The sequence below is a fragment of the Gavia stellata genome, chromosome 1 (genome assembly GCF_030936135.1).
Source record: "Gavia stellata isolate bGavSte3 chromosome 1, bGavSte3.hap2, whole genome shotgun sequence".
NCBI classification, from domain to species: Eukaryota; Metazoa; Chordata; class Aves; order Gaviiformes; family Gaviidae; genus Gavia; species Gavia stellata.
Window position 1 is genome coordinate 60,827,273 of NC_082594.1, and position 23,199 is coordinate 60,850,471.

A 23,199-nucleotide genomic window follows, 5' to 3' on the forward strand; every position below is an offset into this window, starting at 1 on the left:
TTATTAATAAGACAGGTTCCAAGCATATCGCATGAAGACCGGGAAACCTTTGGTTTCCATGGTAAATAATTTGACTCTAATACACCTAATAAACATGTTTAACATTCCATACTCAGTGGGTCAAATGGAAATAATGTAATCACAGTTATTAGGTCAAATAAATAAGGTAAGAACTCAGAAGAACAGCAAAATACCAAATATGTACTGACAATGAGCCAGGTTGGACAGATATAGAAGCAAGAATCCTTTCAATCATGGGCCTCCCTCCCGTATACATTTTGACATTTCAGTAACTCTTCTGAATTCTGCTCTAAAGCAGAAAACAGTATAATTATATCACAAGTATAAAATAATCATTATTTTTCAGTTTAGAAATAATATATGTGCTCCTAGACATTTAATTAAATTAAAATCCTTTGGCCATGGCTCTGTTTTGCATATCTGGTTATTAAAAGTCAGTTGATTGATAAATGATTTATGTATTAGACATGTTCTTCAAAGTTGCATAAAAACAGCCAAATAATCCTTCTGGGTTTGGGGAAATACAGGTAACCACCAAAGTGATGACAGAGCTTAGGATACATTTTATACACATTGATTTATGTTGTTGGTGTACATGAAGAGTATAGACCAGACATAAACATGTGACCAGTTTTCCCAGATCACTCATCCAAGCCCGTGCCACTGTTGATTCCTCCCTTCACAGGTCCAGAGCATAAGATTGGAGAGTGCTGTTCTGCTCTGTGCAGCGAACATGTAAGACAGGCTCCTTTATATGAAAAAATTTGCTTTCTATGTGTGTTCATATACAGACAAATCTCTACCTCAGGGTGATTTTTTTTTTCCCTGAAAGTAAACGTTTTTAGGAAAAAAAAGGAATTGACAGTAGCAGCTTAGGCTGGCATTTGGAAACAATGGAGAGAGCAGCATGTAGCTTGACAAGAAACATATTGATGGAAGAAATGTATTGATGGTCACAATGGGAGAGTTGAGAGACTGCAATGATTTTCAATTTCTAGGTTGGTTCTGTAGGGTTTGAATGCTTTGTAGAACAGATATGTTTTAAACTGAGCATATTTAACATGAGGACTTGAGGAAAAAATCTGAAAAAAACCCCAGAATAATGAGTCCTATTCTGCACAGTATCAAATAAGCCACATTTCTCAGTGAGAACTCCTTAAGTTACCTTAGAGAAATGACTAAATGCCTGGTTGTCTTTGATGATTCAACAGCTTTCAGGCTTGGGGTCTCAATACACCTCTCAAACAGCCATTTTACAAAATATGTGTTTTTTAATATTACTGCAAGCTTCCCTCCTTCAGAAGGGACTAGTCATTTTTTTTAATGCTTATTGAAGAAATATGCTACAAATTTATTAAATATGAGATGAATTCTTTTATGAAAGGACTGAGGAGAAAATTCTCTATTAAATGACTAGTTTTATTTTTTTAAAGGAGGTTAGCATGTGTAAGACAACTTTGGAAAGGTTAGATAGTCTCTGAGGAAGACTATTACCAATTTCCTGACCAGAAAATACAACAATAGCATGGAGTTCCTTAGGCAAAAGGATAAAAAGTCCAATGTTTCTGTTTTCTTCTCTATAAGGTAAAGAAATCTAACTTTTACTGAGATCATTAATCCCTCTTTGCGTTATGAACGGTTATAAAGTGCATAGTTCCTTTCACCTGGAAAAAAGTCATCTGTTGAAAAGAGAAAAGTTGTTTCTTCCAGTCTCCTTTATAGAGAAAATTTAATACACATATTTACAATGCAGAAGAAACTATCAAAAAGTCACATGAACAAAACCAGCAGAACTCTCAGAGCTACAAATTTCTTGAACTGAGATGTGAAAGTAACAAATATTTACCCCACTCCAGCCATGAGCATGGTGCTAAGACAGGTATCTAACTCCACTCAGATGGCTGGGAAAGATCAGCTTCTGATGGGGTCGAGTCTATCTACTGAGCCTGAATAAGTAGCCTGCAGTCATTGCCCGTATCTTAGCAAGGCTAAAGGGAGATGGGCTGAATCGTCACCCTACTTGTCACTCATCTCCAGTGATGCTGTGGAGGTCAGATATAGCTTCACAAAAGTCAGCAGTGCTGTAACATGAAGGAAGCAATGGCATGAAGACATGAGGGTTTTTTTGAGCAGCATTAGACTGGAATTCACTTCATAGAATGAAAGAATCATAGAACGGTTTGGGTTTCATTGCATATGCAGTACAGGTTTGCCTCACCTCAGCCTCAGGAAAGATAATACTTTGGTAACTTTCCTTTCCTGGGAAGTAGATGTGCAAGAAGGCTGCCGTCTATTTTGTTCGGACATCAAGTCCATGACTAACAATTTTGTCTTCACAGTACCTCCAGAATCCCATCTCAGTGTTTAACAAGAGAAATCTCCTCTTACTACTGCTAATGAGAATTATAAATAGCTCAAAACAGGCATAAAAAATGGATGGGCATATTCATAAACTTGTTATAATAATTACAGGCTAAAAGATCAAAAACAGAGGACACCAGAAATTATTTTGAAGGCAACAATCATTATATTCACAGTAAAATAAACAGAACATATTTGGCATAAACCAAGAAAACTATAAGCTATGGGTCAAAGAAAAGCCAGCCAAAAGTATACCCAGCTGGAAAATAAACAGGCATGAACACAGAACTACTGAGTTGTTTAATCTGTTTAATTTGTTTAATCTGATTTGTTACACCTGAATAGCAGTTTTCAGGTGCTGAAGCAATTCAAGCCATGCCATCTTTCGAATTTACATTGTAAAAATTCAGTATGACTGAAGAACCAGAATGTTATTTTTAAAAATATATTAAACTTTGTACTGTAAGTATCCATTCTCAAAATCTACCCTTCAGTATTCTGAAGTGTTGCCTTTCATTATTTATAACAGAAAAATTACAAAAATCTAGCAAATGGCAGAAAATACACCCACACACCTGCTACTAAGTATCTACTTATGTCCATAGGAAAGCTTTGCTTAAAAACGTTTGTTGTATTCTTAGCAAATTGCTGTATCTACTTCATCGCATTAAGAGGGTTATTGCCAACTTTGTTTGCAAGAAACACAGCAAATACAAGACTGACGTGCTGCAACATATATTTTACATTCACAATTCAGCCAACACAGATACTGGGGTCTTTGCCGTTAACCAGGATTTCTAGGTGCTGCAGAGATACCAAGGGCTCTCCAGGAGTCCCCAGGTTCCACTATTCCTCTTCACTCCAACTGGTAACAGAGTCACTATTCCACACCCATTCCCATGAAAATTTTTTTCATGCACAGTACGGAGATAAAGATAGTATGTAGCAGTATAACCCAGAGGTGATGGATACTCCACTATACGCCAAGAACACCTCTTGGAATTAATATGAACAACCTTCTAGGCTGCATGGGGAGAAGGTGGCTATCACAGCCATAGGTTTTGTGATGGTTATGCAGACAAATCAAGATCACATTTAAAAAAAAAAAAAGAAAAAAAGAAAAGCAACCCCCTCTGTACCCAGCTCAAGTAAAACTTAATCCACAGTAATTACACATCCTTTTGAAACTTTAGAAGTGTCATTTTTCTTGACATCTTAGTAGCCCATACACTTTCTATCAAACAGACAGCTCTATTCAATATGCGTCATGTCTACACAAAAAAGTTATCATGAAAATTAATGGTAATGTTATGAACCTCAGAATAAAAGCAATTAACTTTTTTTTCCAAATGCCAACAGTACAAAGCCTCTACATCTTCATTAGTTCTCTATCATCTTACTTCATATTTTTCCACAACATGCAGTTATTATCTGAACAAAATACACTTTGGGGACTCATTTTCCAGAATGATGGAGTAGTTTTGCTCCATGTTGACAATGTGAATTTAAGTTTTCACCTAGTCTGGGAAGAATCTCTCCACCGAAAGGCTGAACTTCCTTTTAAATGGACAAAGCACAGACAGATCATGCAAAATCCGTTTGTTTCTAGTTTCACAGTAGAAATAAAAGAATTACCCTGACCACAGGCATTGTGTCAGTCCATAAACAACAACAGGTTCTTCCCTTCACAGGAAAAAAAAATCTACTTTACTGAGTATCAAACAGATAAAGTTTATTCTACCTTTTCCATTTACCTTCTTGACACACAATCTGTGCAGATCAGTTAAAGTACAGGATCTGATCCCTAATGTGCTCTTACCAAAAGGAGTGCAGATTCACTACTCTGTTGAGGATTTACTGGGTTTTGTTCTTGTTTTCAACTGAAATGGAAAAGCTTTCCCATCATCGTGGCAAATACAAGTGCAGCTTTTGTTTCATAATTATCACAGCTATTCAGAACTTGAATATATGACTTGTTTTTTGCTTTAGCTGTACTATGCAGATCTTAGGGGTGTCATAGAAACTAGGAATGATTCACTGGGCAGACATGTTCCTTCTTAGTCAATAGTGAACCAACAACCCAGAACAACACTAAGAAAAATTGGTCTAATGAAGATGGTATCTTTCTTGAAACAAGTTTTTGGCACATCATTTGCTTTTCTCTATTCCTCTTGATAACTGAATTCAATAAAGCATTTTTTCCATTATCTTTGTGCTGCAGCTATGATGCTTTATATATCCGCCTGATAAACCCTGCCAGTTTGTACCATTTTAACAAAAGGGCAGAAGTGTGAGCCTTACAACAGAAAAAAAACCCAAACCAAAAGACAACATCTTTTGAATAACTTCTGTAATTTTAAGTGAAATGTTCAAACGCTACACAACACAGTACTTTTTAAAGTGCTGTCCTACCCTTAGAAATAATACAACTCTTCTGTCTAGCAGCAACCTTCCCCTTTATTTTACGAGAAAAACCCCTCTAACCTCCAGACAATCTGTGTTATGCAAGGCTGGGTACCGTCTCCCTCTGCCATTCAAACTAATTAAGAATCTGCAACTAGAATTTAAGTTTACAATATTTTTATGAAACTTGACCCAGAAAATCAGGCAGTTCACGATCAGCTCTACAGTATCAGCTTTTCAAAAAGATAGCACACTCTATGCAAGTCGTTGATTTTATTTTAAATAGAATGATGATTACCTTTTCCCCATCACAGCTGTTTTCTCCAAAAACCCACATACAGTAGCCTGTTAAATATTTTGAAAGATAATGGATGACTAGAGGACTTCAGATGTCACAATGGGGTATAGAACCTGCTCAGTTTAAGTTCAGTCACATTGTGGCCAAGAGCAACCCACTACCTATGTGTTGTACATAATATTTCATTTGTATTCTTTCTGAAAATGCTTCAGGCAATTAACTAACAAAAACTGGGAAGATGTGTTTTTATAAAAAGCAGCAAATAGCAGTACAAGGCATCATCATATGATTGAGCACAGTCGGTGTTAAGGCTGGTAAGTAGGGAGAGACAAAGGAGAAAGGGAAAATTACATACCACTATTTGTGTTTGTTGTAGTCCTCCCTCTTCTTGCACCCTACAAAACAAGATCCCATACAGCAAGCGTTATCTACCTACTAGGAAGCAGGAGGCAAAAAGACTGTCAATCACAGGGGTATTACATACAGTGAACTTCCACCCTTTCTCCCCATTGTAGTCATTAAAAAAATAGGAAGATCTTTGTAGCATTAGGAAATACACTATTATGGAGAAAGGCAGTATAATGTAAGAAGGGGAAAGAGGGAGGAAGATAGGATGGCAGAAAACAAGACGATGACTAACACAATTACTAGTAGGTAATTTTACACTTTTGTATGTTCTGTCTCCTCCCATCCTACAAAACAAGATTCCATACAGCAAGCAGAAGTAGTAAGAAATGAAATTGGGAGATAGACTCCTCTTAATTGCCAGCCTCAGGAACTCCTCAGTCAAAATCATCCAGATTAAGCAGTAAGTCTTGTTGAGAACAATAGTGGCAAGAACTGTATCAAGGATCAAATCTCAGCTTTGTATATAGCAGATGTTGCTGCCCCAGTCCTTTGGTCTAGAAGACTAAAATACTTCCAATACACTGCTCATGAACAGGGAGACATCTAAAGTTTTTCTGTACTCAGTGGAGAATCTTCACAGTGCTAAGCAATGCTTATTTCAAGTATTACTAAAAACTTCCTTTGTCATAGAATAAAACAGACCTCCTCTTCATGTGAGTGTGGTCTAGGTCAGGGAAGATGCAAGTACATCTGATGGCTCTTAAGAAAACCAAGAGGTATAGCAATTCATATATAATGCTGAAAACTGAAGGAAAGAAACACACACTACACAAAAAACTTCATCTGGAAGTAGTCGGTTCAGAAAAATAATGAAGTCTGACTCCAACAGGTGTTTGTGTAGAAGCAAATGAGAGGGCTCATAGAAATTCACACAGAAAATTTTGGAATATCCAGATTTTGAAATACAGACTATCCTTTTCTTATTGTCTGGCAAGTTGTATCTTGAATACACCAGGTACAGAAACTTCTTGAGCACTAAGTGTTTTTTGATGATCTTACTGGAAAGTGGAATTAACACCCAATAACTTCAGAGATCACTTGATAACAAAACTACCCTAAAATAAGAGAGCTCAACAGATGTAAAACAGCTTCAATGCTTAAAAATATAAAGAGAAACTAATGTTGTAGTTATAAGACAAATATGATGGAATTACTACTTAACAGAGCAAGGAAGGTGGCTCAAAGCTGGTTGTAGATAAGTTCAAGAAGATTGAAAGAGTATCTATTGAAATACATACCTTGCTGCAGGAGGTTATGTCACTGTTTCTGCACACATTTAAATCTCAAAGTATAAGTAGGCAACTAAGCCAAAAGAGGTGGAGGGGGGCAGTTAGATACTCATGCATTAACTGGTCAAATGTTACAACAGGACAAGCTTTAGAAATGCAGTTTCCTGACACCTTAAACACATGTTTCTTGTAACTGCTAGTTCTGGATTATAAAAGAGCTGTTCTTGAGCAAAACATAAATCACTCCTCTATATCAGTTCACACAGGAGCTACAGTTCATTCTCTAAGCTATAAGAACTGGAATGTAATTAAGCTGTACATTTTGGAATAATTATTACGGTGTTGGGAAGCTTGCAAACTTTAGAGAGTGATTTTTTTTTTTAAAAAAAAGATCTTTATGAAACTTTTATCTACACCAGATGCAAAGGTTTGAACATATGAAGGTTAAAATTCTTCAACTCCTTTTGAACTCTCCTTTAGAACAATATAATTAAGTCACAGGGAGCAGACAGAGCAAGAGGGAACAGCAGTACAATGGAAGAAGCAAAATCCAAGAAAAGACTGAAAATAAATATTCATCTTCTATAGGCCTTTTTTTTTCAAGAGTAAACCCAACAGAAGTAAACTCTGAAGTCAGGTTGGAGATAAAATAACCCAATATGTAAAAAAAATAAACTCAGAGTCAGAGAAACTATAAGAAAATAGAAATGTTCTGTCAGTCCCAGGGAACAGAGCAATTAAAAAAGACTGAAAGCAAAATAAATTACCTATTTGCCTTTTTGCAGCTACAAAATACTTTATAAACTTCTATTTTCAAGTAGCAAAGAGAAGATATTTGCTGATGACAGCCGAGAAAACTGAAAAGCCACAAGTCACAAGAGAACAGGAGAACGCAGCACCACCAGATGACCCACTGGGTTAGGGAGGACAAGGCAAACTGGATCCCATAGCTACTGCACACACAGGCAAGTGATACAGCTACGATGACACCCAGTAGCCTCTGGCTTCCTAAATGTGCCATTCATGGCTGGGTTACCTGAACCAGAGCCTTCAAGCAGGCTCAAAGTCAGCATCTTGCTACAGATCCAGAGGACACAACACCTCAGCTGTTGTACCCACAGAAATGTTTTCCAGAGGAGAAAGGATCTCAGGTAGAAATTCCAACAAGGATTATAACCAGGATCTGTGGCACGGTGCTGCGTTCCTGGCTTTTTGGCTGTGGAACCTGTTTTGACCCTACAGCCACGTTGAGCTCCAGTCAAGTCTTGCTTACACGCATCAGCCACTGAAGACAGAGGATAGCAGGCTTGGATTTCCCATACAAGTCCAAACTCCCTGCCTTCATACACTTTTTATTCAGTGGGAATATCCTAATAGACCCAGCAGTCAGATTACATCATCGTTAAATGCAGTTTGCTGTCAAGAGACACGGTGCCTGCCCAGATTAATTGGAGGAAAGCCTGCACAGCGTACATAGTACAGAATACCAAAGGAGGCCCAAATCTCACTGCACAGTGCTGGTAACATGAGCATAGTGCTCTTAGGCCCATAAACTATGCACTCAGTGGTCTTCATTCCAAATGATAGTTATGATTTTCCCGCCAAAAACACATTAATGGCCATGAAACCCACAGAGAGCACAGTAAGAGATGTTGTTCACTTGTGGTGCCTGGAAGATCCTTTAGAATGAAAAGTTTGCCAAAAAATTATATAAGCAATTCCTACAGTGCAAAATTTGTTCTTTGGCAAAAATCACCAAAGCATTGATTTTAGCTAAACATTTTTACTGAAATGAAATACAGAAATTTTTATCATTCTTTCTCCTACAAAAAAAAGTTTGATCCCACCCAGCTCTACTGAAGTTGCAGAAGCTTTATGGGGAGTGGTGGTTTCCTGATACAAAAGATACAACATGTGGGAAATACCTGTTGAAACACTATACTCAGTCAGAATCTGAATTGGCCATTTTTTTGGTAGTAAATATTGTATCTTAAAGGTTCTTGCAAATCCATCTCAAAATCTCTAGAAAGACTTTTTTCTCAGAGAAAACTATCCCACTTGGGATTTCTCCTACCGATCTGCAAAACAATTGGTTTTTGGTAAAGTTTTGTATCCATATAAATGTCTTTTGAACAACAGGTCCCACCGGTCTGAGTAGAAGACAGCTGTAATGCTGGATCAGAAGCAGGCAGTGCAGAAACAAAAAGAAGCGAAGCTATTTCTGCAAAAAAGACAGCCTATTCTAGCTGGGACATGCTCTGTTTAGCAAGTGGTGAATGTACACAGAATAAAGAGTACGAAGTGAATGACTATTAAAAAAGAGAATGAGTAAATAATAAGAACAGTTACAAAAAGACCACCTATTGGGCAGTGGAGATGAAGGAGAGCATAATCTATTGTAAAGAACACATAAGCTGCCAGAATACAGGGGGGGGGGGGGGGGGGGGGGATAAAAAGAAAAAAAACTGAGGACTTAAAAAAAAGGCTCCTGAGGGATTATTTAATGACTTAACAAGAAAAAAGCAGAAATGGAAATTTATCCCAAAATTTTGAAAAGAGACTGTGCCCAGCTATATCTGCAGCTTGCATTTTAGCATGAGTTCAAGTAGAAGACACACACCTGAAAATAACATCCAAACACTGGAACTCCTGGTTTCCTTGAAAGTCTGTTTGTCAAAGGAGGGGGGGAAAAAAAGAGAAAAAAGAAATAAAAAACAACCAATGAACCCTGGGGCATTGACAAGTAGATTGAGGAAATGAGACAGCTACAACTAACTGACTGTCCTCTGCCAGGATGTCGGTGATACTGGATATTTCTATGACAACATGCAGTGCTCAGAGCTACTACAGTGTAATTTTCCCAGTTCTCCAAGAGACCGAGGCAACCGGTGACACATGGGCCAATAACGTCAACAGAAGTATGAATATGATTTTTTCCCCCCTCAGCTGTCTTTAAGGCATGTACAAAAAGAGATATGCCTGATGCCTGAACACCCCATTGTCCTGTGGAAGCAAAAGGCTTGGAGTCAGAAGCACAAGTGTTAAGAGAGCCAGTGAACTAAGGTAGCATGCAACTGGATTGCTTATACCTTCTATAATTAAATTTTCATTCTGTTTCCTCCTTTCAAGCTAGTGGAGCTATATTGCTTGTTGCATGGAAAGTTATTTTGTGGGCTTTCTAATGTAAAGCAGCAATCTAAGTGTCAATCTGATACAATAATACCAAAAAAACCCCAAACTTCAGTGAATAGCATACAATGGCCATCACGAAAGACAGAAGAGAAAATTCTCTAGAAAACAAATGCAAAAGCTTTTGTAAAAGAGAAGAACAGGAACATGTGATGAGAAGATAAAGTGCTGCAGGTAGGTTTTACATGAAAGTCATGAGGCTTGATGACAAGATACCTAACCTGGAGGAGAAAGCGTGATTCCCAACTACACAAACTGAACCCCCATATGAACAGAGTGAGGAAGCACACTTGGAGGAGAGAAAAAGAACATTATGGAGAGATAGAAAAGAATTGGAGACAACAGAGTAAGAGAAAGTAAGTGTGTATGTGTGTGAAGGGGAGACTGACATCAAAAGAAATGAAAATAGAAGATAATTAACAGAGGAGGGAAGCAGACATTTAAAAGAGCTGAAAATAGATCTTAAGAGAGTATAATTAGTCTTAAAAAGAAGAAATACATGAAAGAAACATCCACACAGTAAGTAGAATGCAGGTAAATAAATGACACTTCAACATCTTTCTAGAAATCTCAGTTTTTCTTTAGGTCTCAACAGCACACTATTCTGACTGCCTAAAATATTTTTTAGAACCTATAAAAATTATACAATACATCTACATGTTTAGACACAGCATTTAAATGCCTAAGGTTGTAGAACTGCATTTGAATACTGAGGTCTTTTTGTATGCTACCATAATTCACTCTAACATGTAACAACTGGGCTGTTTTTAAAACTTGTACCTCCCCAAGCGTTAGAATAGGAGCTAAGTTGACTAACATCAGTTGTAGAAGTGTTGATTATATCCCCTCAGTGCATTGCTTATTAACTTTTTCTTTAAAGAATATTGTGTTCTAGAGCAATAAGAACACATTATGCTGGGCTGTAACAGCTTGAATCCAGGGCTGCATTTTGTCCAGTCTGCATATCAGACAGCTGTTGAGTGGTACCTAACTTGCATCAGCAAGTCCAGCACATTGCATAGAATGACAAATATCTTGTTTATTTCCTAACCTATTTATGTTTTTAAAAATCTTGGTTCTTCTACTGAAAAATCTAAAGAATGGACTCAAAAGGAAAGAAAAATAAACTGCACACTCCATGGAAAATGAAGTACCTACCTCTCTCCTGTACCTTTTAAAGCACCTTCTTTTTACAGTAGGCATGACTCACCCTTCGTAAGTTGTAACTTGCCACATAAGACTAGTGATTACAGAATAGATTTGTGCACATTCACTTGGTCCTGCTATAGCTCTCCAATGAGTGAATAAATTAATACTGAGCTATCTCCTCCACATGTTAGCCTCAGAATGAGCCATTAAGGAATGCTTTGTAGATGATTTTTCTAATTGCCCAGCTTCCACTCAGATGCCTAAATAAGAGTTTCCAAAATGCTTAGCAACTGACATATTTAGTATCTTCAAAAAAGCTGATGTCTTGTTTTGATAGCTAGATAAGATTGGAGTATCTTGCTCGTGTTTTAGAAAAAGAAAAATCGAGTTTAGGAAACCCAATCTTTTTCCATTGACACCAAGTGAAAAATACCTTAGTGGTACTGGACTTAATTTGGACCTTAAATATATTTTCCAGCATGATGTCCAGCTCTGCAAACATGTTAAGCAGAAAAAAGATACACCCTGCTACACACCCTCTTAATTTTTGTGAAATAATAAGGAAGGACAGTATAGGACATAATCAAATTGAGATATAAGGCAAGAATCTGCTCACTTACGTGTACTCAGAGCTACTAAAAAAGAAAGTATATTTACCAAGTGAATAAAACACGATGGTTCCTAACATGTACAACGAAAGACTCATCTGGGTTAAATACTTTATTACCCTAGACTGATTGAAGATTTTAATTTCTTAACCAGCTGTCCTTCAAAACAATATAATTGAATGTGGCTTCACATCCCACTATTGAATTTTTCACTGAAAAAATTTTGAATGGATTTCCACCTCAAAGAGTCTCAAAATTTCTTGACAAGTAAGGCAAACAACAAAATTTGATTTCGTATCAGTCAACATAGTAATCATACACATGATAAACTTGCTGCAGCAAAGCTGCCCAAAGGCAGGCTATCCATATTCCCACAAATGAACCCCAAGATGTATGCGATCCTCCCTGCCCTGTAACACTGCTCCCCCTAAGCCTGCCCATCATTAGGCAATGGATGACATCCGTAAACACCTGGGAATGGCAGAGTCCAGCACATCGACGCATGTGCGGTGTGTACTTTCTCTCTTACTTCTCACGTATGAACATTGATTGTATGCCAGGGAACACTAAGAAACAGCCAGATGACATGTAGAAGTATAGGAAACGGGACCTGTCACTGCTCGTCATGAGTTTCTGAAGCCAGCAGTATCTCCTCCCATTCTCTTTGTGGAGTTTCCTCAGAGGACCAGAGGACAGACATTTTTTAAGGATGACAGTAATCTCCATTCCTGACCTCTCTAACAGCTGACAGCCAGGGAAATCCCAGGCCACACAATCCACAGCCTCCTTCAAATTTCTGCAGGTGACTGATGCTCAGTCAGACAGGGAATAATCCATTACTCTGCTCAAATATTCAGCTTTCTGATGTTATCCCAAGAACATTCTGGAATATTCTGATCATGGCAAGGACTCAAAGTTGGATTTAATCCAGCATTATGCAATCACCAGAGAGGAAAATTAATCCCTGAACAAAGACACTGCCACGCAGTTCAAGGGAATGAGCACTGGGTGCTGCCTGGAAGAGCGTGTGCATTTCTTAGCTCAAGGAGTCAGGGCCTGCAAACTGAAGAGCCTCTCCCTGCAAAGTCTGAAGGACTCTTAGCACTTCTCAAGATAACATGAGTTGTTGGAGTTCAATTTAAATAAACCTCTGAGAGTCTTAGCTGGTTTAGAAAATAACATCACTTGTTCTGTTTTACCATTTGCATCTCCAAAGGTGTAAAGTAACCTGGAAAAAAAATTATACCACCCAAAAAAGAAAATGCCTAATTTAATAACATCAGCATCTCAGTCACATGAGCTGGAATATTTCAGCTAAAAAATCAGAAGTCAAATGTCTTCCAGTTTGTAGGTGATTAAAACCACAAAAGTTAAATATTGTGCAAATAAATACAAACGAACACTTTTCTTCTTTGAGTGATCAGATTGTAGTCAACCAATTACATACACATCCACAGGAACTAAGAACTTATTTTTGTAATGTGAAGAGACACCACATCCAACACTTCAACTTAGGAGAAGAGTAATATCATCACTGAAGAACAGCTGAGAATTTTAGCTAACATCTTACATGCTAAATCTCACCACCACCACCACCACGCCCCCCCCCCCCCCGCCCCACTGATTCAAAGGAACTTCTTCTGTACTTACACATATGCAACGAGTTATACTAGGATACAGGTTGCTGTAGGTTCACATAACAAATCATCACATGGATGGATATTCAGTTAACCACATCATGGTTAACATGTAATTATTAAGAAAATCAAAAGGCAGCAGATCACAGTATTATGAAAAAGATTGTATGCAGATTTTAGGGATTTAATTATTACACTCAACTGCAAATTTAAGATGATAAATGAACTAGGTTTTTTTCCAAACAGTATTTCAGCTTAATCAATAGCTTGCACAACAGGCCACAGCTTCAGCACATTCTCTTGATTTTAATAATGAAGTGTAAAATACAGTTAAATTCTTCTGTTGTAAACTACTATCTTTGGCTTTCGAAAACAGAAGGCTTCCAAATTCTACCCAGTCAGTAATTTTTCACTAAGTTCTATATGAAACTAAGGTTTCCAGATTTTATTGACACTTTCTCATACTGCTAGGAAATTCTTTGATAACTATTAAGGTTAAAGGAGCTCACTTAAAAAACAAAATTAAATGGAACACAAAAAAAAGAAAGTGATAAGGTCTTCCTCTTCCCAGAGAAAATGCCCCTCTTAGCTGTCCCCTATCAGCAGGGAGAGTGACAAATCAGCTGTTCCTGAATTGAGGCAAGAGGAAATCAGCTGTTATTGACATAGAGGGATGATGCTGCCATACTTCAAGGAGACTGCGTGTCCAAGAACGCTAAACCTTCTGGACACAGTGTCCTCACATGAGACTAACTCAGCCCACTGTGAAACTGCCACATGCCAAGTCTCTTGAAGCATGTGAATACAACTTCTTCAGCCTCATAAAGCCTCTTATATGGGATTTCTGAAGCCAGTAGGACTTCAGCAGCCTGTCAGATAATATTATTTTTTTAATTAACAATCAAGAGAACTTGCTGTATTTGAAGAATTTGACTATTGGCCATGTTTCTCACTGTGCTAAGCATGGTTTACAGAGCAATGCCAAGGAGCATTCACAAAATGTTTTCTTCTGTACATACAGCGTCAGCTTTCATAATTGCTGTCTCCCTCATTTGTTGGGCTTGAATACGTTCTAGCAAGATATTCTCTTCAAGAAAATCTACCGAAATAAAGACTGGAAGTGATACCTGCTTATATTTTCATTTAAAGCACCTCTCAAACCCACCACCAAAAAATCCCAACTAAACAAAACCCAAGAGAGTGGATTACTTTATTATCTGTAAAATTCTTCCCGTTGATTGAGGCTTAAAGAGTACTTCTTGCTTCGTTACTATGAAAAGCAAAAATACAAGGTCTTTAATGAAGCTTCAAAAATACATAATTTCAATATAGAGTGAATCAATTTACTACAGAGTGAAAATTATCCAGATGATAAAAATGTACTATTCTCAAAATAAAGGGAACAAAAATATTTAGCTATTCATTCTGGTCAAAACAATTACGCTATCCCCACTCACATGAAAAATAGCTATCAGAAGAAAATAGAAGAAATTGAAATTTTTCTTCTCATAAGAACATTTACTTTATATACTATAAAGACCTCCTACTGGACAAATTCCAAAATAGATAGCAAGTGTCCACCATTCAAAGTCATTTGAGGGAAAAGACACAAAAAAGGAGCTGGTTTCCAGTTATCATCTCTGGCATTATGAGGAGGCAAGAGTCCAAGGGGTACAACAGGTCAGACACATTTCTGCTCAGCAGCCACTTAATCTGCCACTCCTAAGCATCCTCCAGAATAAAAATTGATTAAACACTATTAATCAGGCTATATTTTGCATCCCTGTAAAGTCCTTAAAAGCCTTGCCTCCAAAACCTGGTATGAACCCGCTGCCTTGCAGCTGGAGAAACCACAGCCTAGAACCACCTTCAGGAAAAAGCATCTGGGTGCTCGTTGTCCTCCAGCGCTTTAGTGGTTCTTTGCCCATACCTCTCCTCCACTTTCCTTATAGACCAGCAGTTATCAGAGGGTTTAGCCCACCCTGCACTTGGCACTGATGCTGCTTAGGGTCAGGCAACGAAGCAGAATGTGGCACTAGGACAACAGAAATCAGACCAACCAGTGTCAGCCAAAGCTGTGGTGCTGGCCGCAGCTTTCACGCACATCCCTGTCAGGATTTCCCCCCTCCAGAGTGATGAAGAGTTATGAGAGATGCAGGAATAGTATCTTTGTTAGCAAGTATTTGTTGATTGTTAACAAATGGTACAAGACAAATGACATCATAAAGCTCTTTTCTCAGTTTTTGATGGATTTTTTGCGATGGGGAGAGGGTATGACTGTTGTCCTTTTTGCTGTCTTCATAACACCCTTGCCTTTCATCCTTCCACCCTTTCATAGCTTTTCCATCGTCTTTTTTAAGCTCTACAACCTATTTCTTATTCCCCTTTCTCCCTTCCCACAGATGTGGTTTTTTCAGTCTCTAAATCTTCCCTAGAAACGAGAGCTGGGAAGGCAAATCTGAAGGTGCCCAGCAATCTCAGTCAAAATAGCAGCACTGAATTGCCACCTTTGTCCCACAAAAAGACTTTGCAGAGGACATTCATGTTCAAGCAAAATATTTAAGATAGATAGATATCATTGCAGAGACTGCACACATGCTCTTTGTTTTGGGCTGTAACTGTGCGTTGCACCAGGGATTGTACCCTGTGGTGAATGGTGGGAAGCCTGAACACTTGTTTAAAAACAAAATAAAAAACAATTTGAGGCTTTGTTTTTAAATGAAAATCAACAAAGACTTTAATTACTCTTTCAGAAAACAAGAATTTAATTTTGTGAAAAATTTGATATTTCAAAAGTATGTGATCTTTTAAACTTTTCTTCAGGATAAAATTAAAAACGAATTGGCTGAAAAAATATGAATGCAAATTATGGAGGAAAAAATGAATTGTGGAAGAAAAAAACCACCTTTCCAATATCAGACTAGTGATATTGTAGAATAGCTTACTCAGAAGAGTAGTGGAAAAGAAGAAAAAATATCCGTTTCTGACAGGGAACAATTTAAAAAATGGATAGCTATGCTGTCTGTAGTAATAGGAGGGTAAAACTCTGCATAAGCCCCTCAGTCACTATATTCTCAAATTTCTGACAGCTATGTCCAAAACAAATGATTCTCCATGACTCTGTTAAAGTCAACATAAAATGAAAATTCTGCAAATAATATAGGAAACATAAAAAAGTGAAAGTTGTGGTAAATTTTTTAAGACAAATGAGAGGGAAGAAAGTGCAGGAAGATAATTATAACAGAGCTATTTGTTCCAGTTACTCGTATGCAGCAGGAACATGAAAAGACAGGAGGTTAATTATACTCTGTAAATAATGTTTTCAAGAGAACAGCTTTGGTATGTGTAATAGATTCTCTGGAATTGCAACCACTATTTATTGCAACCACCTGTCCAGAAATACGTATTAGCTGCAATATCTATGGAGGAAGTGATATGTACCGTATTTTAAACAGAAGTCTCAATTCCTAGAGAATATCAACAATTCCCATGTGCAATTTTATCTATATTTCTAAGTTTCCCCACCTTCATATTTGTGACTCAATATTATTATTCCTCTTAGCATTACAGTTTGAAACATTTCAAATGCATAACAGCATTTCAGAAAACCAACACGACACCCAGCTACTCCCCACAATGAGCGAAAGCACCATCACACACAGCAGTAAATCACTGTTTGTCTTCGACAGCAACCATGTCATTTATATGCCATTTACGTGGGGGTTTGTAATATCATTCAGAAAAGCACTATAAGCAATATTATAACTTCAGTACTGCCAGCGTGACGCTTACATTTTCACGTTAACTGATGTTTTTGCCACTGAGAAGTAGAGATATGGTTACTGATATCAGATAAACTTGGAAACACCAAAATAAAAGCACTATTGATAACACAGTTTGGAATAAATCACTCTTATCTGGACAGGAAAGAGCCAATGATAAATTCAAGAGAATAGAAATGACAATGAGCTGCGCAAGTGCAGAGGTTGTTCCATGCGCTCTCCAGCCTCTGGCTGCAGCTGCCCAACTCCGTACGCCCCCTCGCCCAGTGTCTTTGCTCAGGAAACAGGGAAAAGAAGACCATCCGCAAGTAACAGAAGACTTGCACATTATGGTGGTGAGAAAACACAAGCCGTGTCAGCCAAATTTGTGTATGTAAATATATATACATTTTATCCACTAATCTATGTGACTTAGTGCCTCAGACTTTTGCCTTGCTGCATATACAGTACAAGATTACATGGGATAGTTTTGATTCATCTACTTTAACACTGGAGCAAAAATTGAGAGATGATGCTTTACATATTTAAGAAGATTAATTTCAGTTAATAAAACTTTGGAACAACCTCAGAGCAAGTTATTAAATAGAAATGATTGAGCATTTTTAGAAAAGCTATAAAAACCTTGTTAAAAATGCATGTGATCCTGTTTTCTTTCCTGTAATTGAAGTACTATACAGTTAAACAGTTCATTTAAATGTATATAGTGCTGAATGAAGAAAACTTACAGTAATTCAAGCTTGCATTTACTCATCTCTGTACAATAATACATGAAATAAGCAGAAGGAAGAGAAAAATCAGAGGCCAATCTCCCATAGGTCATACAGTCATGCAGCTACTATGAGAAGCCACAGAAAACACTTTATCCATTAATCTATGGAATAAAGCCAGATTACTTTCATGAAAATACAGTGCTGAATATAAAACAATCCTGTGCAGTTCTATCTGAAAAAAAAATATCTTTTTAGGTATAAGGAAAACAGAGAAAAGGAATGGATGAAATGGTAAGAAAGGATGGTGCTAAACCAAAATTAAGGGCAAAAATCCCAGAAAACATCTAATCTAAAAAACCCCAGTTCTGGTTTGGGTTTTTTTGTTTGTGGTTTTTTTTTTTTTTTTACTAGTGGTAAAATCATATTATTTTTGTATGTTCTGTAAGTATCTATAAATATTTTTACATGTTCTATAAATATAAGTGTTTGTACACACCATCATGGGACCAGTCCTCAAAACCAGGTTGTTCTTATGTTTTCAAAAGTTTCATAGGTTTTTGTCTCTTCAAAAATAACTTTATAGGTGATACTTACAAATTAGTGTCTTGCAATTTAAGAAAAGAAAAAAGTATTTTACTGGCTGGTCTGAGAATGCATGTACGAGAAAGCACATTATCCTTTACGTACTTAAGGCATATAGAGTATAATGGCCTTTTTACTGCTGAAAACCTCATGATGTTCTGGAAGCCCATGTTCTTGACAGTGTATATGGCTACTTGCACCAAAAATGCCTCTAACTCCTCATTTTTATATTGTGCCCCAACTGCTTTTTTGGCAAAGTGAGAGGAAAAAGCACAACAGCAAGTAAAACTTATTTTCATCCATAATTTGTTTCAGTCCTCTAAAATCTTTTCACAAGGTTCGATGGAGCCAGCACATGATTTGCAACATTAACAAGAAAAGGTACTACGAAGGAGACATCCTGGTTAAATCCCTTGTCTTCGGTCAAGTTCAACAGACGGAGACTTATTGAGGTTTAGCAGAATGTATTTATAACCTCTGGGTGGACCCTGAAAAAAAACATCTTGGCTACTTTAGAAACCAGTAGTTATTTATTTGCAGCATTATTAGAAACTTAAACCATTTGAGAAGGGTAGATTGTAATGGTTTTTTTAATTGATATAGGTGAACCCACATGTTTGCATCAATACAAGAATAAGATTTCTGGCAAAAAAAATTTGTTTTTAATCCTCTGAGATGTAATGGACAAAACAAAGAGCATTGTCCACTGAAGACAAGCATTTGCCCAAAGAAACAAACCAACCAACCAATTTTCAGATGCTCTGTTAGAGCAAAACCACAGCAGACTTGTAATCCTAACCAATATCTTTGTTTTATTTGTCAAATGACATCTACATAATATAGAAGCATTCAGAAGTTAAACTTAACAAAAAAAAATGCATTTTCAACTAGTTTCTGGATGTAACTTTGGAAATTGCAAACTTTTTTATCAGCTGTTGGCTCATAAGAACAATTATTTGCAATATTAGATGGTTCAGCATTTTTTCCCATAAAGAATTCCTGAAATAACGTGAGTGATAAAATTAAGATCATGTTCCACTGAACATGCTTACAGCTTTCTTCAAAGCATCATCTCCACTAAACCGCTGTGATTCAGGTGAGGTGTGTGTTGGGGAAGCTACCCAACAAAACAATGAAACAAAGCACCCACGCTCCACCTCCTCTATGTTGCTTCACCATCTTTTTGTTATTTTCCACACTTTGGCCCACTCATCTGAATTTGCTCCAACAGTGATACTTGGTTTTATCACTAAAACCAAAAATTGAAATTCTTCTAGATAATGTTGAATAAAAAGCATAAATAAAACTAAAGGAATTGCTCAACAAGCTATTCTGTTTTTTCTAAATGCACTAGTAGAATAACAAAACCCCAAAATACCCTAAGGCAGTGAATGGTTGCACCTTTCCAATTACATTTACAAAATGTTATGACACACAAGACACTTCTGAGAAAGATTCAATAACCTGGAACACAAGACATATTATTCATACTACCATAAAGCTGAAACAATCCTGATCAATACATACCAGGGCTGTTAAAAAATAAATAAAATTTACCTGCACTACTTTTTATTTACTGACAGTTGAAGAAATTTAATTTGGAGACAAAAACAAGGACCCCACCATATACTCATAAAAATCAGTAAATTGTAAGATCAGCTAGTTTCAGGTTATTAAGTGATATATAACACTATAACACTTACTGCTGAATCATTTAGAAGTATAAAGCAAATCTATTGGCTAGACAGTCCACATAAAACAAAGGCCTTTAAAAATATATCAGAAAACAGAAGGATCTTGAACCTACAAAGGCAAAACAGAATTTACTTTGTATAATCGTCTGTTTTCTTCCTATGTACAGATTAATTAATGCAAGTTCTGTTTATCTAGCTAATGCATCATTGGATTAACTTGGATGCAAGTAATCGTATCTGTTTAACTTCACAAGTTTTCAAGGCATATTCGGTGCATCACAGTTATTTATTTCCATAATGCTTCATTCTTTTCATTGTATTTAATTTTTTTTTTACTTCAGTTTGTGCTGAAGCAAGTAATTAGAATAACAATGCAAAATACTAACATAAGAAATCCAGTTGCTATTAGACCCCTGAGACATCCCGTATTTGAAGACTTGAAACCGAGCATCACTAATTATCACAAATTTTTTTCCTCCTGCTAACAAGGGCAAAATAAATCAGATATGGGAGAGCTATCTGAAATAAGAGTAATGTGAAGAACATATGAAGGACATGAAATTAGAAGGCACAAGGCTCAGAGTTCCAGTCTCTGTTTATTTGCCATTCATTATATATTTTGCATCGTTTTTAGGACTCATAAAGGAAAGGCTTGATAGGTTTGGGGTGAGGGGGTCAGGATGCCCGCAGCTTTATATAGACAATACAGGTGAAGACATGTTGAGAACCAAAAGACAGGTGGTAAATAAAGGTGGTAAACAATGGAGGCAACATTTTTTTGTTGTTATCTCTTTGTTTCATATGATCAAAAATTGGAACAGGACACTGAAGAAAATGCAAAAAGACTAAAATGTGAAGAGAAAACAAGATTAAAATGAAAACTAATGTGATGTTCTCTTGTTTTGTTTTTCTGGTGATGAAGAACAGTTATTACCTTAAGTGAGGGGTAAGACAAAGACTAACATCTTTCAAGACTTGGATTTAGTTTATCCTCTAGATGAAATTAAGGCACAGGCTTTCTGCAGTTCAGATGCTCAATCACATTTAATACTGCCAGGGATTTGTTGTTTTATTCACGTGCATCTTCATCTTTCATTACCCTAGCTTCTCTGTCACGAGTGTTAGGACAACTTGAATTCCCTGTTTGGATAACCACCAATTACTCACTGAATTTGTTATATCATACATGAGTAAAAAGGAATCAACAGGCCAAAATGAATACGACTTTCTTTGAACAGTTCTGATCTCTTATTCCAACTACAAATTTCAAGGTTTTCATGAAACAACTTTAATAAAGAAAAATTATATATAGGAGAAGGAATATGTGGGAAGATGGTTATGTCAGATTCTGGTTTTGTTTTGTTTTGTCCTTTTTATAAAGCTTACATAAATCAGATTTAATGTTAAGATCATTAAAGGGAGTTGATGGGGAATGAAAAAAATAACTGATGAAGCCTTGAATGTTTATTTACCATGAACTGACTTGCAAAATACTAGACTGCTATGACAACTTTCCATTTCTCATTATTATTTTTATTTAAACTATTTTGGCTCCTATTCAGAAACGTTAATTGAAATTAGGAGCTTTCTCTTACTTCCTGCATAGTTCACTTAATGATCTAAGAGCAACTCATCAGCAATTCTTCCATGCAGTGCAGGGTGATACTGTCTTCTTTTAAAAAAAAAAAAAAAAAAGAAAAAAGAGAGGGAGCAGATGTGAAAAGACGTCAAAAATAATGATTTGCCAAATCCAAACATTTGGCTGGAACACATTTGTCACTTTTCACAAGAATGGATTTATTTTTTTTTGAGGTGGGAAGAGGAAAGGAAAAAAGGATGAAAAAGAAAGCCTAGAGAAGTAATATTTAAATAACAGCCACAGCAAGGACAACATTTGGAATACGGAGACCCCATTTAAGATCCACTTGCTGCAAAAGTTAACAGGAGGTACTTTTTAACCTTGGTGTCCATACCCCAGTGAATATTGATTATCAGGCTCTTTTTGGTCCAATGACTAAACATAGTAAAATGGCATAAAATTGCAGCTATGTCTTAACTGGATGATTAGCTATTCTGTGATGGATGCACATACCCATCATCTCATCTCCAAACATTCAGTCCTGCTGCAGAACAGAAGGCATTTAAATTCAGACATGTCCTACAGACAGGGAAACTACCCCTCCCAACTCTTCCTACATACCATTTTTACTACAAAGAATTTTATATCAAAGGTGATCAAAGGAGTAGGAAGCCTGCCATATGAAAAAAGGCTGAGAGAACTGCGTTCGTTCAGCCTTGAGAAAAGAAGGCTTAGGGGAGACCTTATCACCATGTTCCAGTATTTCAAGGGTGGCTACAAAGAAGATGGAGACTCCCTTTTTACAAGGAATCGCATAGAAAAGATGAGGGGTAATGGGTACAAGCTCCTCCTGTGGAGATTGCTATTCGACACAAGAGGAAGATTTTTCACAACGAGAGCAATCAGCCGTTGGAATAATCTCCCCAGGGAAGTGGTGGATTCCCCAACATTGGACACTTTTAAGATTCAGATGGACAGAATGCTGGACCATCTTGTATAGACTGTGCTTTTGCCAAGGAAGTTTGGACCAGATGGTCCTTGAGGTCCCTTCCAACCTGGTATTCTATGATTCTATGATATTTTTTTCTTTTATAGAATGACATTAAAAATGCCACACATCATGCAATAAACTACAAAAAAGCATCATCTTTAAAGTGTATTCAGACTCCACTTAAGTATACATCCCACTTCTTAACATTTTAATTTGCAACAAATATTTGTAATTAAAATTACTGTAAAATAAGCAGAATGACATTACTCAACAAAAGTCAAAGTATGATTCACCACACAGTATTGTTTTCCATAGCAACTGCTGAAAAAAAATTATTATTACACATGCACACTCATACATACATGTACAATCATAAAAGGAAAGCTAATCCTCTATTGTTTCCTAATGAAGCAGCCAAAAATCTAGGCCATATGCAGGGAAAATGAAATTTTAGAAGATCTTGTTTTTTGGGGGGTGGAGTGGCATTTGTGTTTTTGCTTTTAAAGAAAATGAAGAAAAGCATTATTCAGATCCAGCAAACAGTTGATACAGGAGAGG

At 36.9% G+C, this 23,199-nt stretch overlaps 1 protein-coding gene across 5 annotated transcripts in view; it reads right to left on the bottom strand.

Moving 5' to 3' along the window:
* The window catches only part of FGF14 (fibroblast growth factor 14), a 418,620-nt gene that overhangs the window by 173,587 nt on the left and 221,834 nt on the right, over positions 1–23,199 (bottom strand). Inside the window, exon 1 of one of the 5 annotated variants that reach the window (XM_059835840.1) lies at positions 5,439–5,451. The exons of the other annotated variants lie outside the window; for them this stretch is intronic. The gene's annotated coding sequence lies outside the window, so the exon portion shown is untranslated. Of the gene's footprint in view, positions 1–5,438; positions 5,452–23,199 lie in introns of those variants that run through there. 5 annotated transcript variants of the gene reach the window in all.